The sequence below is a fragment of the Anser anser genome (genome assembly GCF_964211835.1).
Source record: "Anser anser genome assembly, chromosome: 1".
Lineage (NCBI taxonomy): Eukaryota > Metazoa > Chordata > Aves > Anseriformes > Anatidae > Anser > Anser anser.
Window position 1 is genome coordinate 44,513,134 of NC_139720.1, and position 13,936 is coordinate 44,527,069.

Genomic DNA, 13,936 nt, shown 5'->3' on the forward strand with positions numbered 1-13,936 from the left:
TTGAAAGAAAGCTTTCTTCAAGGAAGCTTCTCAAATATCACCCAAAAACCAAACTGCCAGAAGCAGACAGTATTAATGATGCTCAAGAATGCCTCTACAAACAACTGGTACAAAAACCTAAAAGGAAAGCCCTCTCATATTCTAAAGACTTAAACCTAGCTGTAGCGCAAAACCTCCAGAAAGTTTCTACTCAGTTTTAACATCTGAAGGAGTACTCTAAATATAGCTCCTCCACAGGCTGACTTTTACCTGCTGATCCAGTGAGCCACAATGCTTGTTTGCTCCCTGTAAGCAAACGGCAGATTCACATTATCCCAAAGCACAGAGTAAATTTCGCTTAGAATGACTGCAGATGTCAGTTTTCAGTTTCTTTCTCTTCTTTCTGCCATGCCCATAAGGTAATTGAGCTGCTTCCCGATAATTTTGCAGGCAGTAGCTAACAGGCTCTCCCAAGGGTTTTGTATGTGTATCAATCTCTTTCCAAATTTGCATCTGTAATTATAAAACTATCCTATCTTATTTATGTACCTAAAAGGTGAGCATTAGCTGGATCATACTCATTTGTCATCACACCACTGGACCTTCTTGGGGAAGAATTTCTCTAAACAATAGAATGCTAAAGAAAGGCTTGAAAAAGTGATTCAGCTGGACAACTTCCTAAGAACCCTTCCAATCTGAATCTTCTTTGCTAGTTATTACTAGCTTCTTTAAAGTTGTGTGCAGCCCCAGTGAAGACTGTCTGCATAAGAACCTACCAATGTTTGAAGGAACAGTTAAGTATTTGTTTTGAGAAGACAAATACTCCTACAAATTTTATTTTCCAACTTAAAATAAGGCAAATTTCTGCAATCTTCTGTGAGTACACAAGACTCAATGTAGCAAGACAATGTTAAGACTTCCTTCCCTATTTATGAGAAAATGCATACAAAAGCTCTACTTTCAAGCTGCAACATTTTGATTCCAACAAAAAAGACTTCAAAAAGGAAGCCATGGAAAAGAATGCCACAAAGATGTTAACCTGCAATCTCCAAAATGCTAATCAAGAGAAACAGATTCTGCTTAGCACATTTCAGCAAAATCCTTACATGATAATGACAAAAATCAGAGGAAGCAGTTTTCTTTTGTTCAGTGCGTTTCAACCAGAACCTTGATGGATTTTCTCATTCTCCATCTCAAAGCAATTCAAGATGGGGACACTCCAGTGTGTATCCTTTTTGCTAGAGGTGCTTTTTTCTTATTATTGTTACACACACAAAATCCAGATTTAATCGTTCCTGATTCCCCTTATCATGTAGATCAAAATTTGAGTTAGAAAACCCTGGATAGCAGTATTTTGCATTTATTCTTTCAAGCAGGTTTTTAACTTGAGTTTTTATGCATGTTTGAAATATTGATACTTCACAAGGGGCTTCCTAGATGCTTTTGCTTGGTTTCCTGGAGGTCCTGTCACAGTCTAAGTGTATTCAACCAAGCTCTAAACCATGAAATCCAACAAGCCACAAGATTTCCTTCTCAACTGGACTGGCATTGCTAGCATGACACAGCTCTAGTTCACTTTGAAACTACACAAAGATGATGAGGTTGACGAGGAAGAATGAGCAATGAGCTCTTTCTTATTAGATCCTCTTACTCATAATTCTGTTGGCAGTGCCTCACTGCCATAGTGGCTTCAGGAGAAGAGCTGAGCAACTGTTTCAGTCAGTTCAAATTCTTCCATCTTTCCATTCCTATCAAGAGTTGCTTCTTTTAAAGTGGAAGAGGATTTTCTAACAAAGGGGGCTGCCAGCATTTCTTGTATAATCTTCTTTAAAAAGGCTGAAAATCCTGCTCCAGTATGAACTCTTTAGAGGACTTGAGACTTCTCCAAGGGAAAAAGAAAAAAGCATAATCTACATGTCCAAATTTAAGAAAATACAAAATTTAGTGTGTTGCTCTTCCAGTGGCTTTTTGTGTTCTGCACTGTATTTGAGTATGCTGAGGAAACAAAAAGGAAGACAGACCTGGGGCAGGAAGCATTTCAACAAAAGTTAGATTTGAAAATATAGAAGGGTGTTTAGTCAGCCAGACTAAATGACGTTGTAAGAAAGAACCACCTCATGTTACACCACAACATCTTTACATTACAGATCTCATTGTTACATTACATGGACATAGCTTTCTGTAAAGTTAACAGAAGAAAAAATGGTGTCCCAAACAGTAGAAAATATTATTTGAATCCATCCCTCTCCCAACCAAAAGTAAAACTAAGCAAAACCATTATGTTTTGTGAAACAATGACTTCTTTTTCATTTTTCCATATCCTTTTTAAATATGGCCTTTACCCCCAATCCATTAAAAATCGTTTTACAATTGCTACACATATACACAGGATCATTGACACTGAAAGTGAAGGATCCCTGTATGTGTATGCTACATATGTGTACATGCATATTCAGACCTCTCAACTCAGTTTCTGCCTCCCTGTACTCACACAGCACAGCTGTGCATCCCCTTTTCCCAGGGCTCAACAGTAAATGGGTAAGAAGCACAAGTTTTTGGCTCATCAGGGCAATTTTACTGCCACAAAGATGTCTGAACTGTTCAAGACTGAGGTATTTAATGATAAAGCAAAATTAGCAAAATTAAAATGGCACTCTATAAATCAGAAAAAAAAGAGCAGAAAACTGTCAAGCAAGTAAAAAAAGCTGTGTTTAAGCTGAACAACAGTAAATATACCAGCTGTTCCGAACTAAGCCATCCCAGCTTTATCTTTGACTTCGGTCTTCTTTTAGTACTGCTGGGAAGTCAAAAAAAAAAAAGCCAGAATTGGTGAGAATATGCACTGCAAGGAGTTTCAACTACCATCAGAACTCTTCTGAATGCTTGCAAATTTTTGTCTGAAGTCCATGATCACCTTACTGCACCAGCAGACTCCACTTTTAGAACCTGATGTGAGCAGGTGCTGAAACAAGTTTTATTTTCAACCCACTATGGCATTTTCTTTATGCATTTAATATTTTAACCCATTTCCAAGGGGCTGCCCGGAAAAACATTTAATGAGACATACTTCTTGGGACGGATTCAGCTTTCACTGAACAGAGAAATTCTGATCATTCTTAACCAATTTACCTCTGCGAGCTTTGGCACAGTTCATCATTCAGCTAAAGATGACTTGGACAGATGTAGCAATCTTTGTTATTATTTGTTTTTTTGTAATGGAAACCAACAGCTAAGAAAACTTCCAAAAGGACTTGGCTCCACACGAATAAACATCAAGACTCATATCATACCAGATTTATGTACAGATGCTTCAGAAATTCAGGACTAACGGTTGTAGAAAAATTAAGAAAAAACTAAATAAGATGAAGTACTGTGACCAACAAAGAGGAAACCTTACAAGAATTCCTCAGCGAAAACAGTACAAACTACATCAATGCTGTCTTGACTCCCTCTCCCCTCAAACAGCCACATACAACACACACAGAAAGGCATCTAAAGATTTGGATGCAAACTGTTAAGCTATTAGGGCAAAGACTCTGTTTACATCTTACTAAGCCATCACAACTAGAGCAGAGGAAATAGATTGGTTAAATATACAAAAAGCAATTCATCACCATGTAGAAAAGAACTGATCTTCCACAAGCAGGGAAGTAACACAGCAGTTATAGTTTGTTTGCTTGCTTTAAAAACAATGTGGGTAAGTCAACTTGCTTTGGATTAGCACGTGAGTTGAGAAAAACAGAAATCACGAGGGATGAGTTCTATCACAGCAGCATGCCGCGCACAGAGCAGCTTGCTGGTTCTTCTTTTTCAAGAAACATACTGCTTCTGAAGTGCAAAACCTATTCTCCTTCATTCTCTGGGGGTAGGAGAAGCAGGCCTTGCCTCTGGCATTGTATAGAAAATGTGGGTGGTACCTGGACAATAGCAGGAAAAATATCCATATATATATCAGAATTACTCCGAGGTAAGGAGCTGTCTGTAGGCTTCCCAAAGAAATGCGTATGTCTTCGTAACACGACTGACCGTCTGATTTTCGCTGAGGAAGGTGCCACTGACAATTATGAAACAGGGTAAGACAGGCCAAAGTGGATCCTCTCTCATATGGGAATCAAACCAGTTTCTTAGCATCTGAAGCTGTCTCTCATTTCCACACCACTTGCTAGGGAGTATTGCGCGTCCTTTATCTGGCCATCCAGATATCCTGGAATGTAACCTTGAAGATCTGAAACATGTCTGTTGGGAGGAATGGGTTAAAGTGGAAGACTGGCAAGGAGGATGGGATCAGAATAGAAGACTGGCAAGGAGGATTGTAAATACACTCAAGTGACCTTGCAGCTGGGAACGTGTAAAGTCTGGGGAGCAGTAATGTAGACAAGCACATAAATTTTACCTACTGCTGTTTATGCTCTGTGTGTTTGGCAAGTAGTGCATCTGTGTATAGATAACATAGGTGTTTGCTAGACTCGGAGGCACTCTATCAGACACACTTGAGCTCCCAGACTTGGTACAGAGAAGATCACAGAAGCACAGTGAGAATCACAGCATGGCGCTAAAGACTGCGCCTGCACAACCTTTGATAAACAAGTGTAAACAGCAGGCCAGTCATCTTCCAGCAGGGACAGAGCTTAGCAGTGCCTGTGTCCCTGCTCGTGTGCCTCTGCCAGGTGCTGCTTTGGGGATCCCCCGGTTGGCGAGGTAACAAGAATAAATCTACTCTGCATTTTAGCTGTGGGTCTGTGGTTATTCCCGCTGCCTGCCTGCGCTGACTCACACAGTGTCTTAAAACACTATCAAGAGACTACGCAGGCGTGATCCACTTCTCTACCTCAAAGCCACGTGGATAGTTAGAACGCTGCACAGAGGCGCTAGAGGAAGCAATGGTTTCTCTTATCAAGAATGGAATCCTTAACCACACACATAGCACAAGAGTGTGTTTTGGAACAGAGTATTTTGTTCTTCAGGTTTCCTTCTCTTCTAATTTTCAATTCCCAGAGAGATCCAATAACCACATTAGGCACAGAGGCAGCCTCACAAAAAAGTCAACATGATCAGATTCTTGCAGAATCTGTGGTTCATCGCATACTGGAAACTGCTGCCTGGTTTTCAAGCTGTGGCTTTTTCAGCTTCCCTGTTGTAGACTTCTTCAGATGGAGACATCTGAGGTTCCACTGGAAGGGCTTTAATTTCTCACAAAGACTCATAATGCTGCCAAGCACGTAATCTTTCTGGTCATCCAGGCAGTGGATTGAAGGTGAGATGAAGGAGACAGGGTATATGTATATTGGATTCAGCTCTGAGCAGAGAACATCTGTCAGTCTGAGGGGATACATGACAATTTAAACCAGCTCCAGGTATGGTGAAGGCCAAAGGCCTTGAGATTCCAGAGTTTCCACAAGCCAAAAGCAGAGCTTCATTAGCAAAGACACACTCATCTGTAAAAGCAGAAATGCACTGAACGCAAAAAAGGAGTGAACAAAACAAAAGACTTCAGGACAAAAATGTAGTAGCAACAAATTCCCTATGGTATGCTGGACAACTGAAGTTTCATGGCAAGGTCTGCCTATTTTCCAGCAGGATGTTATCTGTATGAATACACGTGGCTTTGGCCAAATGGCAGAGGTGGGATGAATGGGCTGGGGGGTGGACACAACACATCAGATAGCTGTTCCCCACAAACCAAAGCAAACCTTGGGACTGCTCTAATCTTCTTTTCCTACTCACAGCGTCTGTTTGTGTGCATGCACAATGACACATCTTCCTTCATGGTTTGTCATCACCTTTGTCACAAGAGGCTAAATAAAGTCCCAGACTGGTGCTGGAGATTATTTACTTTCCATTTCAACTTCAGTAAGTTACCAACAATTTAGCCTTGTCAAATTACTGTATCACCAGCCTTGTTTTTTCTTGATTACAAAGTGAGATACAGGGATGATCTTTTATTTTTTTTTTTTTCTGTAAATGACTGCAAAATAGTCAGGGATTGTGACAGATAAAGTGAACTGAGCGTTACCTCTTGTGTTTTCTTAGGGGAAAACAAAACAAAATCCCTCCAGCTAGTCAGAAGGTACAGTACAACTGACAGATATAATACTATGTAAGTAAATACAAAAGCAAACGAAACATTTATATTGAGAAGACAGCTTTTATGTAGTTTATGCTCTCCAAGAAAATAACACACATCGAGTTCAAAACTGTTACGGAATTTACTTCATAGTCTTAAAATCCACACCTCACATCAAAACAAGCCACTGCTTTGCAAATAAACATGAATGAGAAAAATGTTTCTAATATATCTGAAACACGTATCATGCAATTCTGGAACAAAAACCATCCAAAATCCTTTTCTTGTAAGATTACGTGGTATTATTTGAGGGGAAAGGAAAGGTTAGATGACAGTAAAATGATGATTGCCTATGATCTGGTATGTTCTTTGAAGCTTACTGTTGATTCTTAATATCTTGGGCTTAATTCTGGATCTCAGAGCCATTTTAACACTGTGCAGGATATATAAAACCAAATATGGGGCTTCCTCATAATTTTAGAATGTTACACAAACTGAAATCCTTTTGAAGAGTGAAAATTGTTATTAATAAATTCATTGCTTCAAAGAAAGAAAATTTGACAAGCTAAGAGTTTGTTCCAAATGCCACTGTGCAATCTTTTTTCCACAAGGATATTGAAAAATAATAATAAAAAAAACACAAAACCACAAATAATCAAATCCAAGAGATCAGTTTTAGCCTTTTTCCTAGGGATTAGAATGCTTTTCCTAGAAAACAGTTTCTAGAAAGATACCAATCACCAAAAATTTTACACAGTGCTTCTAAAATCCATTTGTTCTATCAAATCATCCAAATTTACGTGAGCACAGACCATAGTGGCGTATCTTCATAGAGGAAGACAGAACTTGTCTTCCATTATCTTAACACAGTTTAAGCAAAGTATAAAGCCATGTTTCTCTTGAAGAGTTCTGAAATGCTTGAACCTTCCACCTTTAAGGACAACAGCATACGGAGACTAGAGCAAACTGCGGTAAATGTAGAGGTTCAAAAAGGAACTTACGATCACACAAAATAAGACTCAGTAAGCAACTAATCAAAATAGGCAACTAGTGCCATTTTTGACGCTCTAGACTCTGTATGAAGCTGGCAGATATAACGTGACCTAGAAGATACCAGGGCCCTTCTAGAATCATAGTTCAGATCCAGAAGTCACATCCAAAAGCACCTAAAATGGCTCTGTAAGACTGCCTGTTAAGCCAACCCCATCCTTGGAAACTAAACTAAACAATGAATTATACTCAGACAGACAGTCATTGCTGCTCAGTTCCAGAAGAGTGTGAAGCACACAGTAAATACTTCATTTCTTTCTTCAAGCTACCAACAAACAACTCAACTACTGTAGGGAAAAGCCTCTCAGGGACTAATAAAAGCCAGTATTTTGCAGTATATTTTGAAGGAACCAAACCCCCGAAACATCGTTTTATTCACATTTTTACACATCAAAAACAAAGTCCAATTCAAAATTATCCTCAGCCTTCAACAAAAGGACATCATTAACATGGGCTGTACTAGCTCAATAACAGTAGCAAATTAATATTTCATATTGTATATAAAGGATGGTTTCTTAAACCTCTAAAAAGGATGGGTAAAGAAGAGCTCTAAAACAAATCAATACCATTCCTCAATTTTAACTCAAATAAGAAGTCCATGTTCATTATAGTCCTCTTGCAAAATTGGGACTGAATCTCGCATGAAAAGCTCAGATTATGTAGATGGGAAACATCACCACTACATATGTTTTCAATTTAACGTCCACAATGATAGCCATCAAGAGCTTAGAAAATGACTTTGTATTAAAAGTTTTTGAAGTTGTTAATATCCCCTACCTTTCCAAACAGAAGAAAAAAACACCAGAAATCACTTCATGTTGAGAAACCACTCATCTACAACACCGTACTTCTAACTCTAATTACCTAACACTTTTTACCTGGTGATTGATCTCCTAAAGAAGTGATTTTATGCACGATAATGAAGATGATTCACAAAATAAAACATCTGCTTGATAGATAGCAGAAAACAAGCTTCTCCTTTTCACCTTTTACAAAATACATAACATTATCATTATTTGTCATAACATGACAATCTATTCACAAATGCAAGAGGGGAACAGAAATCCAGCTATAAGTAACCATCAACTTGAAATTGCTTTATATTAAAAAAAATCTCTAAACTGCACTGCAAATCAAGACGCAATTCTACAAGCAAACTATAAGCTTAGAAAGCATCTTAGTTTGGCGTCCACAGGAACCTTCTCACTAACCACAACTGATACCCAGTTGCAGAATTTTAGTGAAATCTCTTTACATTATATCAAGACCACAACGTATTTGCATATAATTGTTTAACTAGTCATATGGCACAGCATGGTGTAAAAGAGGTCACGGAAGCAGATGCTGTCATTTTGTGTATGTATATATATGGTCTTTTGTGTTAGAGTTCTTGTAAATTTAGGATTATGTCTTTTTTTTTTTTTTGGTGCACCTTGTCGTTATGCAAAAGTTTCAAAGTACTGCTCCACATCTTAACATCCTAGTGTTGTGGGTTCATGTTCATAGTATTGACTCAGCTTCACAATACTCTGACCTCAGTGCTTGTGCAGACATTTTTTCTAGACCAGCCTTCTTTACCATCACGACACATGCAGGGGATGGCCAAAAGGTTTCTTCTCAAAACTCAAACAATTGTAAGCTGACTTTGTTATTCAGAACGAACTGAAGCTTCAAGTCTAAGCACAGGTATTAACGTGGTTTTTTTTTTTAAATAGTCAACAAATCCTGAGAATTTCCATCTTGTTCTCAAGGTGAAAAATTCTCAAGAAGGCTGCTGCTAACAGTATTGTGGCCTTCCCCGAGTGATGCAGGGGCTACAGTACTATCGCAGAAGGCCTTCAGTCAGTAGAAATAAAATCCTACCAACAATTGTCAAATTACTACATACGCTGCCTTTGAACAGAATAATTAACTACTACAGCTATTTAGGAAGAAAAGTTTGTCTTCCATTTTACCACAACTAGAGTAGTGATCACTGAAGTTCTTCTATCTCCCTCTAGGGAAAGTCAACAGCAAACATGGATTAATGTCACAGATACACACTGTGTTCATTAGCAGACCTAAGATTTAAAAATAAATAAATCATTGTGCTTAAAGATCAAAAACCTCTCCGACTCTGCATATAAGCAAACAGCACTGTACCTACTAAGAGATAAATAATCTTAGCTTTTGACTGCTCAAGTATCAGCCAGTATTTTATCAGGTTTGTACACATTAAAGCACTTTCTTTATTCTGCAGGCTGTTTTTCTAACACCTTGCTAAATGAACACTAGCTGTGTTAGAGACAATCATTTTTCTTTAGAAGGTGGAAGCAAAGCCTTACCCCAGAGGAAGCTCATCTCCCTTACTAAATTAGAAATAATCATGGCATGTCCAAACCAACAGAGAGCCTGCATCATCTGCTTTAAGTGGCACTAGAGTTAAGTTTTAACCTTTTAACTCTGACAATTCCTATGATAGCTGGATTTTCTGTGACAAATGAACAGCCTTAGATGTGGTTTTGTAATGCCTACTCCATTATTGAGCTCACTCCTAGGCTGGAGAATGAATTATCAACCAAATTTGCCACATTACCATCAGCAAGGTTTCCTGGAATACACATGCAGCTATTGTACTGGTGCATATGATATTTGACTTATCCTATCCAACAGAAGAAAGCAGCTGTAATACTACAACTTTCTTCCTTTGCAATTAGCTTATGAGACATTAGTTTAATTCTCCATGCTGCTGTCAACCTTGTAATAGATGGATTAAGACAGTTAATAGGAAATCTTTGGCTACAGCATGTTTGGAACTCTTTCCATCACATTGTGTGATAACAAATCCAGAAGGCATGGCAGAGCTTCAAAATTTCTCCTTCCTGGCCCCATAAAAAGAAAGAAATAACTGCACGCATTGGAAGATGCTGATGCTCTAACTGAATGAAAGTTGAAAAACTGCATGAGCGTAACTATCTTCAGTAAATGTAATACATGCATTGTCTGCAGCATAGATTTAGCTGATGTTTCCTAAGCAGGGTTAAGATCTACTCAGAGTAGCTGGACAGGGCATCATCCTGTCCCTCCAGCTTCACTCCCACATACAGTGTAGGTCTATACTGCAACTGATAGCTATGCTTGTGACTGATCATAGACAAGATGAAAACGCCATTTAAGCTCTAAATCAAGGCAGTATAAAAGTCACACTTTTCACAGCTTTATTATTGTTTTTGATTTAAAAACAAACACTCAAATGCAGATGAAAAACATCACTTAAAGTGAAATTTTAGGGCAGATCTGACCATAAGTTACGAAGAAGGCCCACAACGAAAGATAAATTAAAATTTTAAAAGGTAACTGACTATATGCCGCTACGATGACTGAATATTAAGAATTTTGCTTCTGTTGACCTTTTGTGATTTCATCCAATAGTTACAAGTTTTGCTGCATGGAGATTAAGCCCTGACCATTAAATGCCCTTAGCCATCCATTTCCTGAAACCGAAATGGCACATGACTAATGTACACTTGGACAATTTTCTTGACCTTTTCATGCAAGTATCTTATTTGGCTAAGAGCCACAGCACGAAACAGTTCAGAAATTATTCTTGGGCTGACGATTTTGACAACTTTTGTGAGGTTTCACCACAGTAGTAAGTGAAAGGCAACACATTAGAGGGCAAGGTTTGGCTAAATACGTAGCCAGGTCTGTGTCAAACTAGTGATACCAACTGTAATGGTTCCAACCAGAGAACTTTATCGAATAATCAAAAATTCAGATTATATGGAAGATTTCATGCCAACGCTATCCCACGTAACCCAGCTGCAGAGTTGCCACAGTTGTTAAGTCATACATTAGTTGCTCCAAAGCCATACAACATCTAATTGTCACAGGTTAGCCATCCTTTCAAGTAAAGCCTGTCTCCAAACGAAGATTGGATGTCTTTCTGGAGGAAGACAAAACATGAAGACTTACTGCTTCTTTATTCACTTACAATATAATTAAAGAAAAAAAATCACTGCTTTTAAACATTAGTTGGTCTCCTTCCAGTCTCCCATTACTTCTCTTTTGTCTCTAGACTGGAGATCCTATTTAAGTAGGTATTTTTGCTTTCTGAAACAACTTATACACTGGAATTACTGCCTTGAATTAGTGCTTTATCCCGATTATCTCTTTAATAAGCTAAAACAGACCCATTCTGTCTTACAGACAGAAGATTAGACTGCATAAGCAGAAACATTCTACAAGTCAAAGGAAGTTATTATGCCACTCTGTTTGGCACCTGTGAAACTACATCTGAATTATGGCACATCCACTTTTGCCACCCCTTATGCAACAGAGATACTGATGAACTGGACACAGTCCACTGGAGGACCACCAAGATGGTTAAGGATGGAGAATGTGGCAGATGAGGTTAAACTAGTGAGCTGAATTTGTGTAGCAACAGGAATAGGTTGCAAAGTGAGAACTAATTGCTCTCTTAAACGACCTAATTGGCATTTATAGAGAAGACAAAAAGAGACTCTTTCCAGAGATGCACAACATACTGACAAGGAACAACAGATACAGCTTGCTACAATGGAAATTCCAGATATATGTAGAGAACAATTCGTGCTCTAAGGGTGATCAAACACTGAAACAGCTTATCTGGAGAGGCTGTGGAACCTCCACCCTTTCAGACTTTCAGGCCTTACACTGACGAACCCTGGAGTAACCTCATCTGAATTTGAAGCAACCCTCCTTTGAAGATATCAGAGTAGATGACCTTCAGAGGTCCCTTGCAACCTAAATTATTCCGCGATTCTACGTTCTTCAGCCAGAGTCACTTTTGTGCTTTTTCCCAGGACCCTTCCTAATTTTTTGACATTGTTAAAATCTATGGACAAGACCATAACCTGTAGTGATACAGATTTCATATCATCAGTACGACAAGAGGAGTTTAATGAAGTAAAGTAAGTGACTTCCTTAATCTTGCTCTATATTCAACAGAATTTCAGTCCCTTTACATTAACTCTACCCTTTGGGCTTTGGTACAACTTTTTGGCTCTATGATCCCTACTTAATCCCAGGGTCCAGCTTCTTCTTAAGCATGTATGTACGTTTATAAACTATCCACTAAAGTACAATTTCAGATTTTGCTGTGCAACAGTAGACTGAACAGGTCCCACTGAACAAGCAATCCAGGTGATTCCATTCTTTTTTACCATATACAAATTAACAGAACTTCTTTACAGTACCCTTCATAAAGAAGCTTGACTTGGAACATGCTTCCTTCAGTAACACTGTTGTCAGTCCCCCACCCCTTCAAGCTTTTAAAAAGGTATTCAATTTACATGGTACAGGTGCTTTTTTGTTCTCCCTAAGAAGGCTGTACCAAGGCATAACTGCATTACACATAGCGAGTGTTAATGCCAAACAACTGTGTTCTAAAACAAATGTAGTATTATTCTAGATATAATTTTACTTCCATATTTAGTATTTTTCTAAATAAAAAAAATATTTCCATTAAACTTTTTTTGGCATTTTTTTTTCTCTTCATTTCCTGAATTCATTATATAGGTCATCCTTCTTGAGCTTTTTTAAGCAAGCAGTCTTCCAGGTCTTCAGGAATTTATTTTGTATTTTAAGACGTCTCGGGGTGGGACAACACACCTCAGATGAAAAATATTTTCATCCATTTTTTTATTTATTTAATAGACATCCTGGGTGCAAGTTACAAAGACCTGTCAGTAGCTTCTGTTTAGAAATGTCTGTCATGGACTTTTCTGTTGTAGCTTCTAGATTATGTACCTTAATCACCTGCAAGACACTCAACCACCCCACTTCTACCTAAAGAACAAAGGCAATCACCGTAATATCCCGTCTTTTCTATTTCACTACAAACCATGGTACCATTGTCACCTACGTGACTAATAAAAGTGAAGAAAGAATCCTAGCAATCTCGCCTTTGTTATCATTTGCCATATTAAGTCAGGATTTTCCTCTCAGATAACCAGTTTTCTAGATTCTTCATGTCCCACAATGCCGTTCTTCCCCTCTACCATCCTCACACTTACGCTCTGTACAGAAAATGAGGGAAGAGCCCTGAATTGCTTCTGTCACACCACAATAAAAGGAATACAGATCTTAACAGAATTTGCCTTTTATGTTCAACCTCTAAAACAGTTAACTGTGATTGCTAGTGTAATTTACTCGGAGAAATCCACCACATACCTATTTATGTACTTTCTTATACATGCGTTTGCATGCACATACACACACCATTTTATTGCATTTTTGTTTTAGTCTGGACATGCATGCAAGCAAGCAAAACTGCATCCCGTATCAAATCCTAAGATTCCACTAAAGAAAACGGTTACTACACATTTCAAAGGAAATTAGATACAAGGAAAAAACTTGGCCCAAGTTTTTGGCATGCAGTGTTTTACACTGTCATATCAATACCTTTCTCTATTATCATTAACTTTCCCTCTCCTCAACATCAACCAGCTGTAGCTAGCCCTTTCCTAGCATGTTTATACCTTTTCTCTTGGCCTTAATTCAAAGGCCATTTCAGAACAGCTCTAGTATTTGTAGTCTCCATCAGTTCCTCATTTTAAGCTCAAATAGTCTGCCTACCTACTTTGCCCCTCTACCTTTTTAGTTTCACTTTGATTAATCTCATTTTTCCATCTGGACCCACCTCCTGTCTACTGCCACTTGTATATCCCTATCTTCAGCTGCCATTTACCTTTACAGGAGATCACTCTTTCCATGTATTGCTTGGCCTGTTCATGCATCACCAAGTCTTTACTTTGTTTAGCTTAGAGACTTCCCAAATCCAGTCATTTTCTTTTACTATCTCCACTTTCCTGTCTCCCACTC

At 38.4% G+C, this 13,936-nt stretch overlaps 1 protein-coding gene across 8 annotated transcripts in view; it reads right to left on the reverse strand.

Moving 5' to 3' along the window:
- Positions 1 to 13,936, reverse strand: part of ATF7IP (activating transcription factor 7 interacting protein) — a 109,123-nt gene that overhangs the window by 76,329 nt on the left and 18,858 nt on the right. The gene's annotated exons all lie outside the window — the stretch shown is intronic.